Consider the following 19575-nt stretch of genomic DNA (forward strand, 5'->3'; position numbering starts at 1 on the left):
CAGCACGAGTGTAGCTGCCATCTGTCACCATACCACGCTATTTCGATATCATTGGCTATATTCCCTATGCTGTGCTTTATATTCCCATGGCTTATTCATTCCATAACTGGAAGCCTGGATCTCCCACTCCCCGTCACCCATTTTGTGCCTTCTCCCACCCCCCCCCACCCCCCGGCAACCATCAGTTTGCTCTCTGCATTTATAGGTCCCATTCTGCTTTTTATTTATTTGTTTATTCATTTGCTTTGTTTTGTTTAGATTCCAAATATGGGTGAAATGATATGGTATTTGTCTTTCTCTATCTGAATTATTTCACTTAGCATAATACCCACTAGGTCCATCCATGTTGTTGCAAATGGCACAATCTCATCTTTTTTACAGCTGAGTAATATCCCACTGTGTATACATGTCACATCTTCCTTATCCATTTGTCTATCAGTGGACACTTAGGTTGCTTCCATATCTTGGCTATTATTAATAGTGCTGCTATAAACATAGGGGTGCATGTATCTTTTCAAATTAGTGTTTTTGCTTTCTGCGGCTAAATACCCAGGAGTAGAATCATTGGGTCATATGGTATCTCATGTTTAATTTTTGAGGAACCTCCACACCGTCTTCCAGAGTGGCTGCACCAGTTTGCATTCCCACCACCAGTGCAAGAGGGTTCCCCTTCCTCCACATCCTTGTCATCACTTACTACTGCTTGTCTTTTTGATTCTGCCATTCTGATGTGCGGGATAATATCTCCTTGTGGTTTTGATGTGCATTTCCCTGATGATGAGTGATGTTGAGCACCTTTTCCTGTGTCAGTTGGCCATCTGGATGACTTCTCTGGAGAAATGTCTATTCAGGTCCTCGGCCCATTTTAAAATTAGATTATTTGTTTTTTGGTGTTGAGTTGTAGGAGTTCTTTATATATTTTGGATATTAACCCCTTATCATATATATAATTTGTAAATATCTTCTCCCATTCAGTAGGCTGATATTTCATTTTATTGAAGACTTCTTTCACTGTATAAAAGCTTTTTATTTTGATGTAGTTCCAATAATTTGTTTTTGCTTTTGTTTCCCTTGTTTTAGGAGACATACCTAGAAAAATGTTGTTACAGCCAATGTTGGAGACATTGCTTGTGTTCTTGTGTAGGATTTTTATGGTTTCAGGTCTCACATTTCGGTCTTTAATTCATTTTGAGTTTATTTTTATGTATGGTGTTAGAAAATGGTCCAGTTTCATTCTTTTGCATCTAGCTATCCAGTTTTCCCAGCGCTGTTTGGTGAATACACTGTCTTTTCTCTACTGTATAGTCTTGCCTCCTTTTTATAGATTAATTGACCATATAAGAAAATTGTGTTTCTATTTCAACAATTATTTACCACCTCAAAATATTTTCAGGAAAAAAGCAGTAGAAATATAAATAACAACATTTGACAATAATTTTCTCTGCCTTTAAAAAATACTCTTTGTCTAGTAGGAAGGCTAAAAATTTATCCTCTTCAACTGCCAAAAAAAGAGAGCTGAAAGCAATTGACCAAAATGATATTTTAAACAGCTTTATTACATTTTTCATTTCCGTTATTGTACTTTTCAGCTCTAGAATTTTCATTTGGTTTTTATGATTTTTTTCTATGTTGAGATTCCCTGTTTGTTAACTCATTATTAACATTCTTTTAATTTGTCAAGCATAGTTTCCTTCAATTCCTTGAACGAATTTATAACACTCGCTAAAGTGTTTGAAGACATTCTCTGCTAAATCCAACATCTGGGTCCACTCAGAGTCAGTCTCTATTGACTACTTTTTTCCTGAGTGTGGGTTACTTTGCAAAATCTTTGTATGTCTAGTAAATTTTGGTTTAAAAGTAGACATTTTAGGTAATATTTTATATGTTATAATAACTCTGGATTATTTTATTTCTCTGAGTGTTTCTTTGTCTGGTTGCTTTGTTTGTTCGGTGTTTAGTAACTTGTCTGAATTTAAACCGCAGGATCTGTCTTTACCTCCCCACAACCCCTACCTTCCCACCTTAGTCCCAGTATGCAGCTGGTGACATCTTTGTTCAGAGTTTTAAGTCTTATTTTTACATTTTAGCCCAACTTTCTAAAGGTTAACTCTGGGTCTGAGTAGCTTAGTGTCTAGCCAATTAATTTGGCTTAAGTTGTGTTCTAACAACTGAGCTCATAACACTTCCACCCTTTGCTGAGTGAACTGTGCATGGTTAAGGAATGCATTCAAAGCTGTAGCCAGTTGTCATGTTTCCCTTGGCTTCCACTTTTCTCCAGGATCATTTGGCCCTCCCCAGTGTTTTTTAGCTTGGAAGTCCACGGAGGGGGTATGGAGAATCTATCTCAGCATTTCTGTGTTTCTCTGATTTCCTGAGTCTCCCCATTAAATAACTGGCTATCGTCAAAATTCGCTTCAAACCAGGACCTCAGCCTTGGGCTAGCAAAGCTGGGATTTTCCCCATCTGTTACAGACCAAGTCCATCACTTCTTACTGGCAAATCTGTGCCTCTTCATCCTTTTCCCTTTTTTCTTCACAGGTATTACCCCCAATAAATCTCTTGCACATTTAATTCCATATTGGCATCTGCTTCTCAGAGGACCTAAATGGACACAGTAGGTGGCACAGTTAAAAGGGCCATCCACTTTGCAGTTTTCATTGATGAGGTATTTAAACTAGAATTGGATGATCTGGACTCATCCTCATTCGTGAAACTGAGACTGCTCTGGAACCAGTATCTGATCTCTGTCCAGGTCTACTGGCTTAAATCAAAGATACAGCTCAGTGCTTGAAGGAAACCAGGGGTAAAATTCTTCCTGTGGGAAGGGCTGAAGCAATCATATGGGGGGGGGGGAGCATTCAATGGCCATGTGAATTTAATCAGTTGTCACCAGCCTGAGGTAGGAAAGCTAGATTAGGACCCAAAGGAGGATCCACAGGGAACACCATCCAGGCAAAAGCCTGAGCCAAGAGGTAAAAAGCATATTCCTAATAACCTTCTAAGATTTCCTAAATGTATTCAAGAACTGCATTTAACTACTGTTAGTCAAAACCCGAATACAGTGCCTAAAAACACAAATGTTTGTTCTCTTGCATAAAACCAGATCACAGGTAGACAGTCTACTATTCATGTGACAGCTCCACAAAGTCATCAGGGATCAAGGACCATCCTTTTTGTCCAGCCATTCTCACCATGTGGCTTCTTCTGTCCTTAAGGTCATCCCATGTTCCAAGGTAGATGCCAAAGCTCCAGCCATTATATATGCAGTCTAGGAAAGAGAACGGAAGGAAAGCAAAAAGGCTCTCCCCACAAAGTGAGTCAGCTCCTTTAAAGAAATTCCTTCAAAGTTGCATATACCACTTCCACCAAATCCTATTGGCTAAAACTTGATTTCAACAACAGAGGGCATAGGATGTAGTCCTTTATTCTGGGAAGCAATGTACCTAGCTAAAAATCGGGCTTCTGTTAGTAAACAGAAGTCTGCCACAGTGATCCATCAGTTTTAAAAATCCACATTGATCTAGTTTAAGTTGAACAATGTGGCCAGAAAGAGAGAGGATCTTGGGAGAACACTTTTCTTTATGGATCCCACTAAAGAGAGATAAGAGGGTCGATTGAACCCCTTTTGTGAACCATGGCATGGAATCATCCATGACCAGCAGTTGACAGAGAAGAGTCTTCTCAGTACCCTAGAGACCCTGGAAAGAACTCAGACATGAGACTCAATAGCATACAACTTCATGATATTTTTACATGGCATTGAAGACTTTTTTTTTCTTCTGGATAACAACAACTGGAAAGGCTCAGCCACACCTCATTTATAAAAAAGAGATGGTTCTATTATAAACTTCCTTGCCCAGTGAGGTCTTGTACAATCATGGCACCCCTGGCTTACCCCCAAAAAGGTACTGAATGTTTTCAAATAACATTTAAACAAAATACAATCAACCAAACTGGCTGTGAAAATCTACTAAATCCAAACTCAGATTTGGTAACAGCCTCTCTTATACACACATACACACGCGCACACGTACATGCACACGCATTCCAGTAAAAATCATCCCAGATCTAGAATTGAGTCTGATAAACCACAGTTGCACTTGCTTGAATACCTTGACTTTATTTACCTGAGAAATCTTGATTGAACACACAGGGCGGAATTTAGAAGAGCTTCCTAAAAAGTAGATGGTTTTTTGCTTTTGCTCTGATTATTCATGGAATGTGAATATATATTATTTTTCTACGCCAGCAGTCCTGTGTTGATGAGACATATAAATGTATAGAAAGGAGAATAGTTCATGTTCATGAGGTGCATATTGTATCAGAAACTTTCTTGAATGGGAAACATTCTGCAAGAGAGACTACAGACTTGGTTTTCCCTATTGTGGAGACCAGAACCTTGCCTACAACTATCAGGCAGAGAAATACATAACACATGGAAGAAGCATTTCACCCAGAACTTCATGAAGACAACCTAGAAATTTACTGAAAATCATAAATGTATATATTTTAGGGGCACCTGGGTGGCTCAGTCTTTTAAGTGTCCAACTCCTGGTTTCAGCTCAGGTCATGATCTCACAGTTTGTGAGTTCGAGCCCCACGTTGGGCTGTGTGCTGACAGTGCAGAGCCTGCTTAGGATTCTGTCTCCTTCTCTCTGCCCTCAAGCACACACACTCTCTCTCTCTCTCTCTCTGTCTCTCTCTCTCTCTCTCTGTCTCTGAAAATAAGTAAATGAAGTTAAAAATATATTTCAAAAAATAAAAATAAATGTATATATTTTATTGTAAAGGTAAAGCAGGATGATATACAACACTTAATAAGCACTTACATACCACACACTGCTCTAAGTGCCTTCTCTTTATTAATTCATTTAATCCTACCAACAAGCCTATAAGAAGAGTTTTATTATCCCCGTTTTCAGATGTAGAAATGAGTCACAGAGAGGATAATTCACATAAGCACACACAACTTGTAAATGGATTTCTGACTTTACAAAACTTGTGCTTTTAGCCACTGTAAATTATGTAAAGTATAACACTGTTTTGCATTCCCTGCATTAATATGTATTTTTGTTCTCTCTCTGAGAATTGATGACTATCCTTCACCAGGTGTAACTAAGAAAATGGTCTTTGTTTTGATCCTATTTTAGTTTATTTTGTCTGTCACTCAGGTTCCACTGACAAGCCCCCTTCTGGGTATCACATTGCCCCCTCCATTAAGGCCTGTATTAAGTTAGGCCACATGTGTTGACTTTGTCTTGTGTCAACCTCGCTGTTAACCTGGGACTACATTTCCCAGAATTTCATTCCTTGTGTGGTTCTGGTTTCTGGTGGGCCACAAGAGATTCTAGAAGGTAAAGATGAGGCCGTAGTCACTATTCGCTGAAGGTCAATGTAAGGTGCCAGGCAATACTGCAGAGTTCATACATTGCTGCTGATATGCGGGCTTGGGACAACAGATTCTGGGCCTGTAGACTCCTCAAGTCCCGCAGGATCTTCCTCAGCTTCAAGTTCCGGGCCAGATGCTTATGCAGCTCCTTGACAAAAGGGGCCAACTTCTGCAGGCTCCCCACATCATTAAATTTGAGATGGTGAGAACAGATGATTTTGGCTTTGTCCTTGTGGGTTCCAGTGTGTCCTTGCTCTCTTCCTCTTCAAGTTCAGTGTTTCTTCCTTCTAACCCTGATACCTGTAATGACCTTGGGCTCATCACCAGATGCAGAGACATATAGCACCTCACCAGATCCCATAGCTGTCTAAGGTCTAACTTCCAAATGCCATATCAATTATAGGAGTTCTGCTTTCCTAATTGAACGCTAATGGACAAACTCACTTATACTATGTTAATGAATTAACCTCAAAACCAGTGGCTTAACCTAACAAAGGTTTATTTTGAGCTCAGATTCTAAGTCCAATGTGAGTCAACAAGGTGGGCGATGGGGTGGCTCTGCTCCACAGAATCACTCAGGGACATAGGCCAATGGAGATGCTGACATCTTAACACCTGAGCTTCATTGTTGCTGAGACAGAGGGAGGGGGACTATCAGGCTCTTAAATGCTTTGGCTTGAAAATGACAAATGTTCCTTCTTCAAGTCCTTTGGCCATCCGACTCCATTTAACTATAAAGGGAATCTGGAAATGTAGAGAAATATATGGATACTCAATAAGCAGTAAATGTCTCTGCCACAGTTCACACTTCTGTTTACCAAATATCCTTAATGCTTTCCACTTCCCTATACTGGATGCTACTGGTGCCCCACCTTGATGTCTTTCATTAGGCAGATGGACACATCCCTAGCTGCTCTAGGTGTTGGCCAATGGCTCACAGCTTCTCTCTCTTTTGGAAAGTTGCCCTTGGCCAAAGGGAAGCCTCTTTGAACAGAAAGTGAGTGGACCTTCTATCCCTGGGGAGTGGACCTCAGCCAGTGATTGAATGACATAGGGTTCCAAAGGCCATTTCTCTTGCATCAGGGTAGCTGATCCTAGTGATCCAGAGGTCTCCCATAGGATCACAGTGATTCTATTCTATACCTAATACCACAGTTATGCTTAGATTTCCCCCCTGCTCTATCCTTCTTCCCTAAATTCCTTTATCCTAAGAACATGCTCCCAATAAATCACTTGAACAAGAATCTTAGACTCTACTTCTAGACAACCTGATCTAAAACATTCCCACACACAGAACAGGCTCCACCATTCTCCAAGGGAGGCCGCTAAAGTCCCATCTATTCAGTGAACCTAGCTCATAATCCTGCATCTCTGGGTGATATGTGGTGACTACATCTGGACCAGTCTTGGTTCTACTTGGTCTAAAAGACTAACAAAAAAGGTAAATTATCCAGCTTACTCTCCAACATACATCTGATGTATAAGGGCAAAAATAAACACTCCTATTTGGAAAGGGGAAAAAGGGAGACACACAGAAGTCAGTGGGATGTAGCAATTTCAAAACTCTGCTTTGCAGGTGATTGGAGGCCTCCCCTATGCTGAGAATGAAGGACATTCTGGATCAGGCCCTGATTTTCTCTCTTGTAGTAACACCACTGTCCACTGTTCTTTGTGGTCCCTGAATCTGCTCTTTGGAGGTTTTTCCTTTCCTATAACACTCCTTGCCACATCTGAAGTAGCTGTTGAAGAACATCTATGCCCTCCTTAAAATCTGTATAGATTTCTCAGTTGCCTTTAGAAGATTGGGGATTAAAATTAAAATTAGAAGATTGGTTTTAAGTCTTACATAGTCAAAGGCTTGTTTTGTTTTGCTTGGTATTGCTCAGGCTTGTAGCTTCTTGAGCAGAACAAGACTCTTAAAAACATAATCGACTTAACAGTAGATGAACAGATAAATAAAATGTAGTTATCCATATAATGAGATATTATTTAGCCATGAAAAAGAATGAAGTGGTGACACATACTACAATGTGAATGAACCTTAAAACAGTACACTAAGTTACCTAGAATTGAAATAAAAACTTGAAACAAAAATAAGAATAAAAACATGCAGGGTTTGGAAGACTTACAAAAACAAAAACATTATGCTAAGTGATAGAAGTCAGATACAAAAGCTCACAGATTAGTGGTTTCTGGGAGGAGGCAAAAAGGAAGTGACTGCTACCTGGGATGATATTTCTTTTTGGAATGATGAAAAGGTTCTGGAATTAGATCATGGTGACAATTGTAGAACTTTGTGACATACTAAGCATCACTGAACTATACACCCAAAAAATAAACTTAGTAAAAACTTAGTAGATTTCTTAACATATTGTAATTAATTCTGTGTTGTGGTCACACCCACAGTTCATTTGGGGACATAGTTAACAGATATGGAGCATTTTTTCCTGTTTTCTAAATTCCCCATCTTTTTCTTTCTTTTGATTTAATGGTAAAGGAATATAGGACAGAGAAGGCCATAATCTTAATCAGATCGTTTCCTTTAGTAATTTTATACAAGAGAGAGATTTTATTGAGGGCCACACCCTTAATCTGATCTTTACCCTACAGCACTTTTCAAAACATTGCTTTATTGAGGTATAATCGAAGTAAAATAAATGGCACATATTTAAAATGTACAATTTGACACGTTTTGACATGTGTGGGTGGGTGTGTGTATATATCCACACTCCGTATAATGATCTTATGCCTCTTTTCAACCTCTCTTTTTCACCCTTCTCCATATTCTCCCTCAGGACAATCAATGATAGGTTTTCTGTTACTACAGATTAGTTTGCATTTTCTAAAATTTACCTAAATGGAATAATGCAATATGTACTCTTTTTTTTTTTTTTGTCTGGCTGAATTCACTCGGCATAATTACTCTGAATGGAATGGTAGGGTCTTATGGTAGCTGTGTGGTTGTCTTTTTAAGAAACCACTGTGGTATTTTCCAAAGTGGTTGAACCATTTTACATTTCTGCCAGCAGTGAATGAGTTTCAGTTTGTCCACATCTTTGCCAACACGTGGTATATATGGCCAGTGTTTTAAATTATAGTCATTCTGAAAGGAATGTAGTTGATCTCATTATGGTTTGAATTTGAATTTCCCTAATGATGTTGAGTATCTTTTCTGTGCTTATTTGCCCTCCATATATCTACTTCCATGAACTGTCTTTTATGAATTTGAGAGGTTATTTTCTTTAGTTTTGACAGTTCTTTACATATGCTAAATATGTGATTTGCAAAAGTTTTCTCTCCATCTGGGGTTTGTCTTTGAATTTTCCTCACACTATCTTTTAAAGAGCAAGTGTTTTTAATGTTGATGAAGTTTTATGTAACATTTTTTTTCTCTATGGATTGTGCTTTTGGTGTAGTAGCTAAGAAATTTTTGCCTACCCCAAGGTCACAACGTTTTTTTCCTATGTTTCCTTCTAGATATTTTTCAGTTTTATGTTTTACATTAGGGACTACGATTCTTTTTGAATTAACGTTTGTCTTTAGTGTGAGGTATGGATCAAAGTTCTTTTTTTATTGACATATGAATGTTTCCTCATTCCAGCACCATTTGTTGAGAAGACTACCCTTGCTCCACTGCATTGCCTTAGCACCTTTGTCACAAATCAATTGACCTTATAAGGGCAGGCCTATTTCTAGATTTTGTCTGTTCCATTCCTCTATTTGTCTACCTTTATGCCAATACCACTCTATCTTCATTAATACAGATTTTTAATAAATCTTGAAGCCAAGGAGTGTTATTTCTTCAAATTTGTTCTTTTTTTTCAAAGTTGTTTTTGCTTTTCGAGGTTCTTTGCCTTTCTGTGTTAATTTTAGAATCGGCCTGTTCATTTTTATTTAAAAAGCCTCCTGAGATTCGGATTTGGATTGAGTTTAATGGATAGATCAGTTTGGGGAGAACTGACATTTTAACAATATCGAGGCTTCTGATCCATGAACTTTAATTTCTCTCCGAACAATATTATATGGTTTTGGTATTTAGATCTTACACAGCTTTGGTGAAAATTATCCCTAAATCTTTCATATTTTTAATGCTATGGAAAATGGTAGTATATTTAAATTTCAATTTTTATTTGTTTATATAGTGTATAGTATAAAGAACTCACTTATTCTAATAGCTTTTTCACAGATTCCATTTGATTTTCCACATAGACAATTATTTCATCTTTGAGTACAAAGTTTTGCTTTTTTCTTCTTCACAGTCTGAAAGTTTTAGTTCCTTTTCTTGCCTGATTGCTCTGGTTAGCACTTACATTACAATATTGAGCATCCAGTTGAGTGGCAAGTGTGGACATCATAATCTTAGGGGGAAAACATTTAGTCATTTGTCACTAAGTATGATATTAGCTGAAATTCTTTTGTGAATGTTCTTTATTGGGTTGAAGAAGTTTCTTTCTAGTCTCAGTTTGCTGACTTTTTTTTTTTTTTTTTTTTACCAGGAAGGGATATTGAATTTTGTCAAGTACTTTTTCTGTGTGTATTGAGATTATCGTATAGTTTTTCTTTTATGGTCTGTTAATGTGGTGAAATACGTTGATTGAATTGTGGATGTCAAAACTAGTTTGTATTCCTAGGATAAACTCCATTTGGTCATTATGTATTGTACTTTTTACATTACATATGGTTTGATTCAATTTGCTAAATTTTAAAGAATTTTTACATCTATGTTCATGAGGGAAATTATTCTACAGTTTTCTTTTTTTTTTTAATATCTTTGTCTGGTTTCACTGTCAGAGCGATGTTGGCCTCATAGAATGAGTTGAGACCTATCTTTTCCTCTTCAGTTTTCTCTGAGTTTATGAGAATTGTTATTATTTCTTCCTTAAATGTTAGTTAGAATTCAGCAATAATGTCAGCTGGGCCTGGAATTTTCTTTGTAGGAAGACTTTTAACTATACATGTTGGCTCTTAAGTGCTAAAGCCTAGGAATGATGTATCACATTTCTCACAGCCAGAATCAGCCCCATGGTTCCACTTAATTGCAAGCAGGTTAGAAAATGTAGGGGAGAATGTAGATATTTGGTGATCAATAAATGTCTGTGCCATAGGGTCTTTGAGAACATTTATAGATAATTATGTCTACATTGAGTAATTGCTCAAAGTTTACTTCAAAGTCCTAAGATGTAGGCAGGTTCATCCCCTCCAACACTGCATAAAAGCCCATTGCTTTTATTGCACAACTCTGGAAATAAGATCATATTCTCTGTGCTGTGGCTCCATTCTCTGTTCAGTGGAAACTCCGTTTTCTCTTCCTATGGCTTCTGCCCCACAATGGTGAAAGAGAGAATTTTATCCAAGTCCAACTTTGGCAGGAAAAATAATTTCTAAATTGGATCCAAGATGAAAATGGTTCCTTAGTCTTATGGAAACACAAATACCATGATTCTTCCTGTCTTACGTTATAAATATCCCAGTGTCTGCAGCAGCTTCTCTTGGCTGCAGAAATATTTAAATATTTCATGTCCATCAATATTTGGGCTGGGAAATCCCACAAAAGCTTGAATTTTGTTAATATGCCCATATTTTTAACACTGATATCCTAGGCATATCAGATAAGTTTGATTATAAATTAAAAACTTATTGTAAGTTGTGTCACTTGGGCCACATGATAAGATGCTGCAACAGAAGCCCTTTTTTCAGTAGCTTATTCAAGGTGTATATTTCTCTCTCAGATCACAGTTCAGAATTGTGCTGTCCAAGGTTAAGAAAACTGCTGTACAATCCTCTGTATGGGGCTCCCATTTATTTCATAGGAGATGGCTGCCCAGTTCTCTTCTCCCAGCCAAGAATATGGGCAAAGGCTCAAGAGAGCACATGAACCTTCCATTGTGAGAAGACAAGTAGAAATAGCATACATTACTTCTACTTACTTCTGATGACCAAAACTTAGTTTCATGACCACACCAAATTGCAAGGGAGAAAGTATCATCGTGAGCTGGGAATCCCCCTGTCTAGGGAAAGCTCGGGAGCTCTAGGGTAAAAGAGACTGGATATTGGTGGAATGTGATTAGGGTGTCAGAAATGCACAGTATCAACAGGGAGGCAGAAAGAAAGGATTTGGTAAGAAGGAAAAGGAGGGTCGCTTTGGATGGGGATGGGGTGCATGGGGAAATCATAGGAATCGTCACACATCATAGGAATCGTCAAGGCACCACTGCTCTTGGGTTAAAAAATAAAACCCCAACCATTCTGTCATTTTTCTGTCACTTGTTCTAGATTCAGGGTCCAAATGACAAAGAAATGGTGCCTGCCTTACACTGTATTGGGGAAATAAGGAAGAATCAAATGGATGTTACCGCCTGAAACCCTTTGGGTGTCCATAGTTGGAAAGGGAGCCATTTGGATTTCCCACCCCAATAGATTTTTTATAAAAGGGAGATGTAGTTTCCCAGAAAGAAATTGGGGTACCATTTGGAAGGGGTGTTGGTCTATCATAAGACATGTCTACTAAAGATGGAATTCTTGACCCATCTAATTTATTTGGGCATTCCAAAAACAAGATTGTGGCTATTATAAAAAAAAAAAAGTCACCCTTGTAAAAGCATACCTTATATGCTGCTAGGATATAGATTTTATTGATGCTTTCTTTGTAATGTTTCTTGTACCTGTGCCTTCTTCCCCATTCTTTATATGTTTTCTGAGCCTTTTCCTCTGTTGCTTGAACTATCCCTCCTTGGCTAGGGTGCTAAGGATGCATGTAAGAGAAAATCCTAACTCAACTGATGCAAACAATAAGGACGTTTATTACCACCTATATCAAGCAGGCCAGAGTTACAGGTAGGCTCCAGGCACCATGGATCTGGGTTCTGGTTCTGTGTTGCTTACAGTTCTCTTCATTTTCCCCGTGTCCATATGTTGGCTCTAGTCACAAGCTGGTCGCAAAATGGCTGACACATTCTAGGCATCACATCCATAAATAACAACATCCGTGGAAAGAGAGGAACTTCTCTTGTCTTATGATTCTTTTAGGAGTATAGTGGATGCTGGGAAATGCTGGCAATATCAGGACTGGAGAGCCTGCAGCTGTCGGCCCTTTTTGGAAATGCTCTTTGTAGATGATAACTGCCTGATTCATGCCCACCTTCCCTTCCTGGGAGTGGCCAATATCCAATAACTGTGTGTCACCAGTGTATGAAGGCGCAGCCTCCTCACCCTAACTCAGAACAACTCTACAAGACCATCTTCAGAGTTGTATGTTGTGGTGGCTGAGGTCTTCCTAGAGACAATATCACAGCTGAACTTCTCCCTCTGCCCCCTCTTGTTGCCGTCTCTTTCGTCCCATAGGTGTTGATCCTAAGTGCACTCCTTTGTGAACTTCCTGCCTGTTCATTGTTTTCTCAGAGCTTGCTTTTTAGGGAACATGATTTATAAGAAGAAATAAAGAAATCTTTCTGATATCCCCTCACATCTTAGTGTCCTACTGTGTCACATGCACACCCATTAATGGATCCCTGGGAAGCTGGCACAATCGGCTTAGGACAAGTAGGATTTGCCTTTGGAGCAGGCGACGGGGTCAAATTCCTCTAAATCTTGTGGAGCAAGAAATGCACAAAACTGGGGCTCTGCCAGCAGTGAAGATGTAGAAAATGGATATTGATTAGCGACCAACAGTGTTTGAGGAATCAGCTTCTGCCTCTGGGTTGCCCTTCTTACTCCTGGCACTCACTGCCATAGTCAACTTCCTCAGAGTCTGCCTTGGACATATGACTTTCATGCTTTAAAAAAAAAACAAAAACCTAAATGGATAGACACAGATTGCATTACAGATAATTTCAATCTTTTCATTTTCTTTCTTTTGCTCCAACCCACTCAGAGAAACAACATATGCCTATCGGTCACAAGGGCTTGTTACTATTTAACTACAGACGGGATCCTGGAAAAGGAAAGAAACAAGAAGGACAGCCCCCGCAGGGTGCTGCAAATCAGGCTTTACAGAAGCAGGTGTTTTTCACAACCCTGGGAAGCCACATTGCAGTCTCCTTAAGCATCACTCACCTATAAGTCCTAGGCTCTAGGATCAAGTACATAGCTTTTAGTCTGCTCTTCAAGAACCTATATAACGTTGGCTCTGATTATCCTCTCCCGCTGCTTTTCCCACTGTCCCCTTCCATGACCCTTCTGCTCCCGTCTTTATTGCAATGCACATGCCCGCTTCCGTGTTTCTGGTCACATTGTTCCCAGCCTCCATTCTTCAAAACCTGCCTTGAGCTGCACCTGCTCCATAATGGCTTTCCTGACACCTCCGGTCCATCCTGACGTCTCACTGACCACACCACCCACAGTGTCACCCAGCACATGCTCTGAGTTCACAAAGTCTTCTAACCCACTGAAACATCAAATATGGATACTTCTTTGTTTTAAGATTTTATTTTTTTTAAACAGTCTCTATACCCAACACGGGGTTCAAACCCACAACCCCAAGATCAAGAGTCGCATGCCCTACTGACTAAGCCAGGCAGGCACCCCATCAAATGCAAATATTTCTATATGCCTTCCCAGCTTTTGCCCTAATCACATTTCGGTAGTCAAGCGATTCCTGGATGTGACCACCCTACAAGTTAATGCCACAAAGACACAGGCTGAATCACTTTAAGAACATTACCAGACGATAAACAAAAGTCTATGGGGATGTAGATGCTGGAGAGTCAAGAGCCATTCACCGAACAGCTAAGGATCTAAACCTTTAAAACTCAAGTAAGCGTCTCAGTAATTTCTCACAAAAATGAACACAGGGAATGTGGAAACCCTGAATGCCGGTAGTCTCTGGTAAATTCTTGAAGTGTTCCATGTGGGAGCGACTGAAGTGCAGAAACCCTGTGGTGTAACTCCTGATATTTCCGAAGTGCCTTTTCATATAGTCACGTTTTTGATGAATGAATGTTAAATCATCAGTCCTCATGCTTCGAGTAATTAATATTATAGTGAGAAATGTCACCTCAAATAAGTAGTACGAAATTACACAATTGAATGTATTAAAGTGTTCAGCTAAGCTCTCATGTGTTAGAGTTTCTAAACCTAGTGCAAATAGGAATTCGTTGGTTTACTTAAAAAGTGTTTTTGGAATACCTACCATGTACTCTTTGTTAGTGCTATAAAGACAATGATGAGCAAATCAGACACTGTCCCTACTTGTATCAAAGGAATCGTAGTCTGTCGGGGAGTACAGGTGTCAGTCAAATACAAATATTTACCCAAATAGATAAACACTATGGTAGATTCAAATGACTCACACAAATAGGTACGACAATAGGTCCATGCTCAGAAGCACGTGTTTCCGTTATCTACTGCTGCATCACGAATCATCTCAAAAGGTAGTGGCTTAAAATAACAACTATCGTTTATCTTACAGTTGCAGGGGTTGACCGGGTTCATCTGCACAGTTCTTGCTCAGGGTCTCTCATATAGTTGCAGTCATACAGTGACTGCGGTTGGAGTCATTTTGAAGGCTTCCTCACTCCCCTGTCCAGCAGTTGGCGCTAGCTGCTGACTGGGGTCTCATCTGAGCTGTCAGGTGGCACACCCCTATGCAAAACCTTCATGTGGCTTCTGTACATCACAGTTGCCGGCTTCTAAGAGTGAGTATCTCAAAAAAAAAAAAAAGAGAGAGAGAGAGAGAGAGAGACTAGACAAAGCTGTATCACTTCCTATGACCTAACCTTGATCACTTCCGGCATAGCCACAGACCCACCTTGATAAAGGGGGAGAGTGCAGAGCTCCCTTGATGGCAGGAGTGTTCAATGTCACCTTGCGAAGAACCTGAGGGAGGGGGGAGGGGGTATTGTCGCAGCCATCTTGGAAAATACACAGCACATGAAACGGGCAGACTTAAAACTTATCTCCTAGGGAGCCTAAGAAAGCTTCCCTGAATTTCCATGGAAAGTACAATCTGAAAGTAAGATGTTATCTAGAATAAGGGGTAGGAAAAGCAAGCAGAAGGACGAGTATGCGCAAAGACCCTGAGGCAGAAAGAAACAGAACACAGACTGAAACATCCTGAATCAATTCAGTATATGTAGAGTTGGAGATGCATTCGAACAATCAAGAGAAGTTATATAGTAGGGTCAGGAACACAGAGGGGAGCCCAAGGGATAGATTTATGAGTTCTCAGTGTTCAGCCGGTGATTAAAGTTCTGAGTGTGGATGGGGTCACTTAGAGAAAGAGTATAGAGAGTCTCGTGGAATTTAACATTCAGTGGTTGCCCAGAGACTCATGGGTGGCCAGAGGCTAAGGAGCATGCAGAGTGGTTGGAGGAATGACAGTGCAGTGTCCTGGATGCTAAATATTATTAGTGTTCCTGGATGTGACAAGTAGTCATTAGTGTTGGATGCTTTCGAGAAGTGTATAAAGATGAGGACAAAAACACGTCTATTGATACAAACAATATGCAGTTTGTAAGAGCAGGAGTTATCTCAGAGGAGCAATGTGGGACCCAGATTGGAGCAGGTTGATAGAGGCAGAGTTCAGACAACTTTTCTGAAAAGGAAAGAGCCGGAAGAAAACGATACAGTATGACCATCATGCAATAGCATGCATTTGAGAGTAAGGTGTACCAAACATTAAGTTTCCTTGTACCAGATCACACACTCAAGAGACACATCACTGGTGTATTCTCCTTCTAAAGAGAAGGGGGCATGAGGTACATGAGGAAAGTGCCTACGTTGTATATGTTCCAAACAAACAGAAATTGAACCCACTCCATCCAGCAAAGAGAGAAGGACTTGAGCAATGCAGGAAGGCTCAAGCAGCCACCTAAAAATATTAATGTAGAATCCGCAAGCCGATAGCTCAGAATCTCTGTTTAGCTTGGGTGTGTTCAACTCTTGTGGGCCTTTGTGCAAATCTTGTAACTTTTCCATGCATCAACTTTTCTTTGGCTACTTACCAGGGTCAGAGAAAGGCTGATCCTTGAAAAGCACTCAGAACAAAAAGTCCAACAGGATTTGACTAAATGAAGCATTTGATTAGTTATCACTAATAGTATGATGCAAGCCAGGAAGGACTATTAACTCCTTGTTTGTCAAATTGGCTTGCTTTTGTATTTGGCCAGGGCCCTCAGAGCTCTGGCCAAACAGCAGGGTTTCTGCATGTGCTCTGGCCTCCCTGAGGACCTCACAAGGAGCCAGAAACTCTCAGGATCCAAGAGAGGTCTTTAGGAGAACGAGGAGAAAGGGCATGGGTACAACCACAGGGAGAGGCCCCCTGTACCGTCCACACACATACAGGGGGTGTGTGTTAGCTGTTTTTACAGCTGGAAGCCATTCTTGAGCTCAATCTCTAAAACTAATTTTCCAGTCTAAGTCCTCGCGGTGATGCTGACCTTTGGGTTGATTATACGAGAGCAAATGAAAGCTTTCCCTCTCCTCCAACACATCCTTCTTTGACTTGAAACATGTGACAAGGCTGTTACCTCCAGCAGATGCTTTCTGGATGAATCAGCATTCTAAAAGACAGAGGCCCCAGGATGTGCCAACATCAACAGAATCAGCAGGGATTAACAAGAGAGAAGGGGAACAGCTGAGTGGATGCAGCCTTCAAGCAGGGGGTCGGTGGTAACATCTTCAAAGTTGGCAGCCCAAGAATCTTGCTGGAAATGAAGGGTGAAAGGGCCAAAACTGCTTCTGCAGAGTCCTGAACAGACCCCACTGGGCCAGGGACTGGGGTCTTCTTTGAGAAGTTGGGATCCTAAAGGTTGAGAGCATATCTCTGAGGATCCCGATGGCCTTTAGGCAAAAAGCATCCTCAGTGCCAAGGTACTTAAGAGTCCTTTTCAGATGCATAGCCTCTGGGGCAGCAATTGATTGTTTCCTCATTACCACATTAAAGTCTTCCTTCCTGGCTCTTCTGCTTCTCCGCTCTTCTGTGAGGAAGGGGGAGTAAGGCCACAAACCATATTCCAACCCAAGGAGAGGGCTTTGAGGTTACGGGGCTCAATCCTTATGGGAAAGAAGTTATGCCACAGGATCTAACTGATGTTTCCTCACTGTTCCATTTTCTGTCAGCCTCTAGTCCTGGGTCATGTTCCCTTGTATATATTTCCACAGGACCTGCCTGGCAAGAGAAAAAAAAAGTCCTTCCCCTTTGGGACTCAGATGTCTCCTGTGGAGATCCATTAGCTGATGTTTGCTACAGCCTCCTTCACTTTCCCCTCTTCTGCTTGTATATCCTCATTTTCCTTTTCTTCCTTTATCTCCAGTGTCCTTGAGGAATTCATCCACAGCACTGACTTCATCTTTCACCTCCATGCAAGCATTTCAAATCTATATCCCTCTCCTCAACTCTCCTACTGAATTGCAAATGATCTTTGCACCAGACGTCTCCACGTTGTTGTTTCACCTGCACTGCTGCCATCTTAGCATGTTCAAAACCAAGTTCATTTTCTCTCCACACTGGCTCCTCACCTGTGTCAGTCTGAGTTTAACCAGAGAAGTCAACTCAGTAAGGGATATATATTGCATAAGGCCAGTATGGATTTGAAAATTGCTCTTATGCAATTGTGGGAGCTTGCTGACCAGTCTCCATATGGCTGTTAGAATCTCTGAGTCTAATGCTGGAGCTTGAAGTTCATGGGGGCAGGCTGTAGAGAAGGAAAGCTATTGTTATGCCCAGAATTCGTGATCCCCAAAGACCACTAGGGAGTCCGATGCAAAAGCAAAAGAGCCTTTATTCGAGCTAGCTCGAGCTCAAACCCCTACCTGCACCGACGCAGCGGTGAGATACCAGAGAGAGAGAGCGAGTTTCAAAAGCACAAAGGTTTTATTGGGGCCTAGGGGCAGTTGGTGAGGTAATGGCTGTGGCCTCAGCCGATTGGCTGGGGAAGGGTCGGAGTCCTGTTACGCAGGTCGCTGGGCGTGTTTTGATCAGGAAGTTTGAATGGGTGAGCGGGAGGTTACTCAAGGGGAGGAGGCGTGGTCTAGGTGAAGGACACAGAACAAGATGGAGTCGGCTGGCGTAGGCCCGCCCTTTCACTATGAAGTGCGGGGAGGACATCAAGTGCAGACTGGAACCCACAAGCTTGAGCTGGAACTCCGTGGGGAAGGGCTATAACCTGTGACAGTTCTTGTTGCCTCTGACCTTGGTGATGAGGGTATCCAGCAGAAGCGGGGCTCTTTATCACAGAGCTAAACACATACACCTGACCTAGGAGTCAGGCTGAGGGAGGATCGGGGAAGGTAGGGCACTTGCAGGCCCAGCTGCTGCTTCATATCAACGAGGTAAGTCAGCAAATTGGCAAGGTGAGAACCACAAAATGGCCACTGACTGCTTCCCTTCCAGCCTCCAGATTCCCCGAGAATCTCCCTTGTGACTGACCCTAACTGGAAATAAGACAATGAATTCTGGGAAATGTAGCTCAGTCTCGCCAAGTTGACTCATTGCAAAGCCATTAAAATTCACCCCTAGTCAACTTAGCATACATATATATCTCCTTAAAGTATACTTAATCTCCGAAGAAAGACAATGTTAAAGTCCTACTTCTGCATAGCATCATACAACTATCCCCCATACAACTAAAAAAAAAAAAAACAAAAAAACAAAAAAACGCTGTTTCCCCAGAAGAGAATTGCAAAGTTCCATTTTTGTCCTTGAGTGATGTTCATTCTTTTCCAAGCTGGTTCGCATTCTTCCTTTGATATCTTATAATTTAAATCCTGAGATATAAAGTTAAGTATTACTAATACATCTTGTATTAGATGATAAAGGGATGTAAAAGAAAAACAAAAATATCTGGTTAACATATATGGAAACATCTATATTAATTTTTTTTTTTTTTTTTTTTTTTGGGACAGAGAGAGACAGAGCATGAATGGGGGAGGGGCAGAGAAAGAGGGAGACACAGAATCGGAAACAGGCTCCAGACTCCGAGCCATCAGCCCAGAGCCTGACGCGGGGCTCGAACTCACAGACCGTGAGATCGTGACCTGGCTGAAGTCGGACGCTTAACTGACTGCGCCACCCAGGCGCCCCTATATTAATTTTTTTAATGTTTATTTATTTTTGAGAGAGACAGAGACAGTATGCTAGTGGGTTAGGGGCAGAGAGAGAGGGAGACACAGAATCAGAAGCAGGCTCCAGGCTCTGAGCTATCAGCACAGAGCCCAACGCGGGGCTTGAACTCATGAGCCGTGAGATC

The sequence above is a fragment of the Panthera pardus genome, unplaced genomic scaffold (genome assembly GCF_024362965.1).
Source record: "Panthera pardus isolate Hobbes unplaced genomic scaffold, ASM2436296v1 HiC_scaffold_27, whole genome shotgun sequence".
Classification (NCBI taxonomy): Eukaryota; Metazoa; Chordata; class Mammalia; order Carnivora; family Felidae; genus Panthera; species Panthera pardus.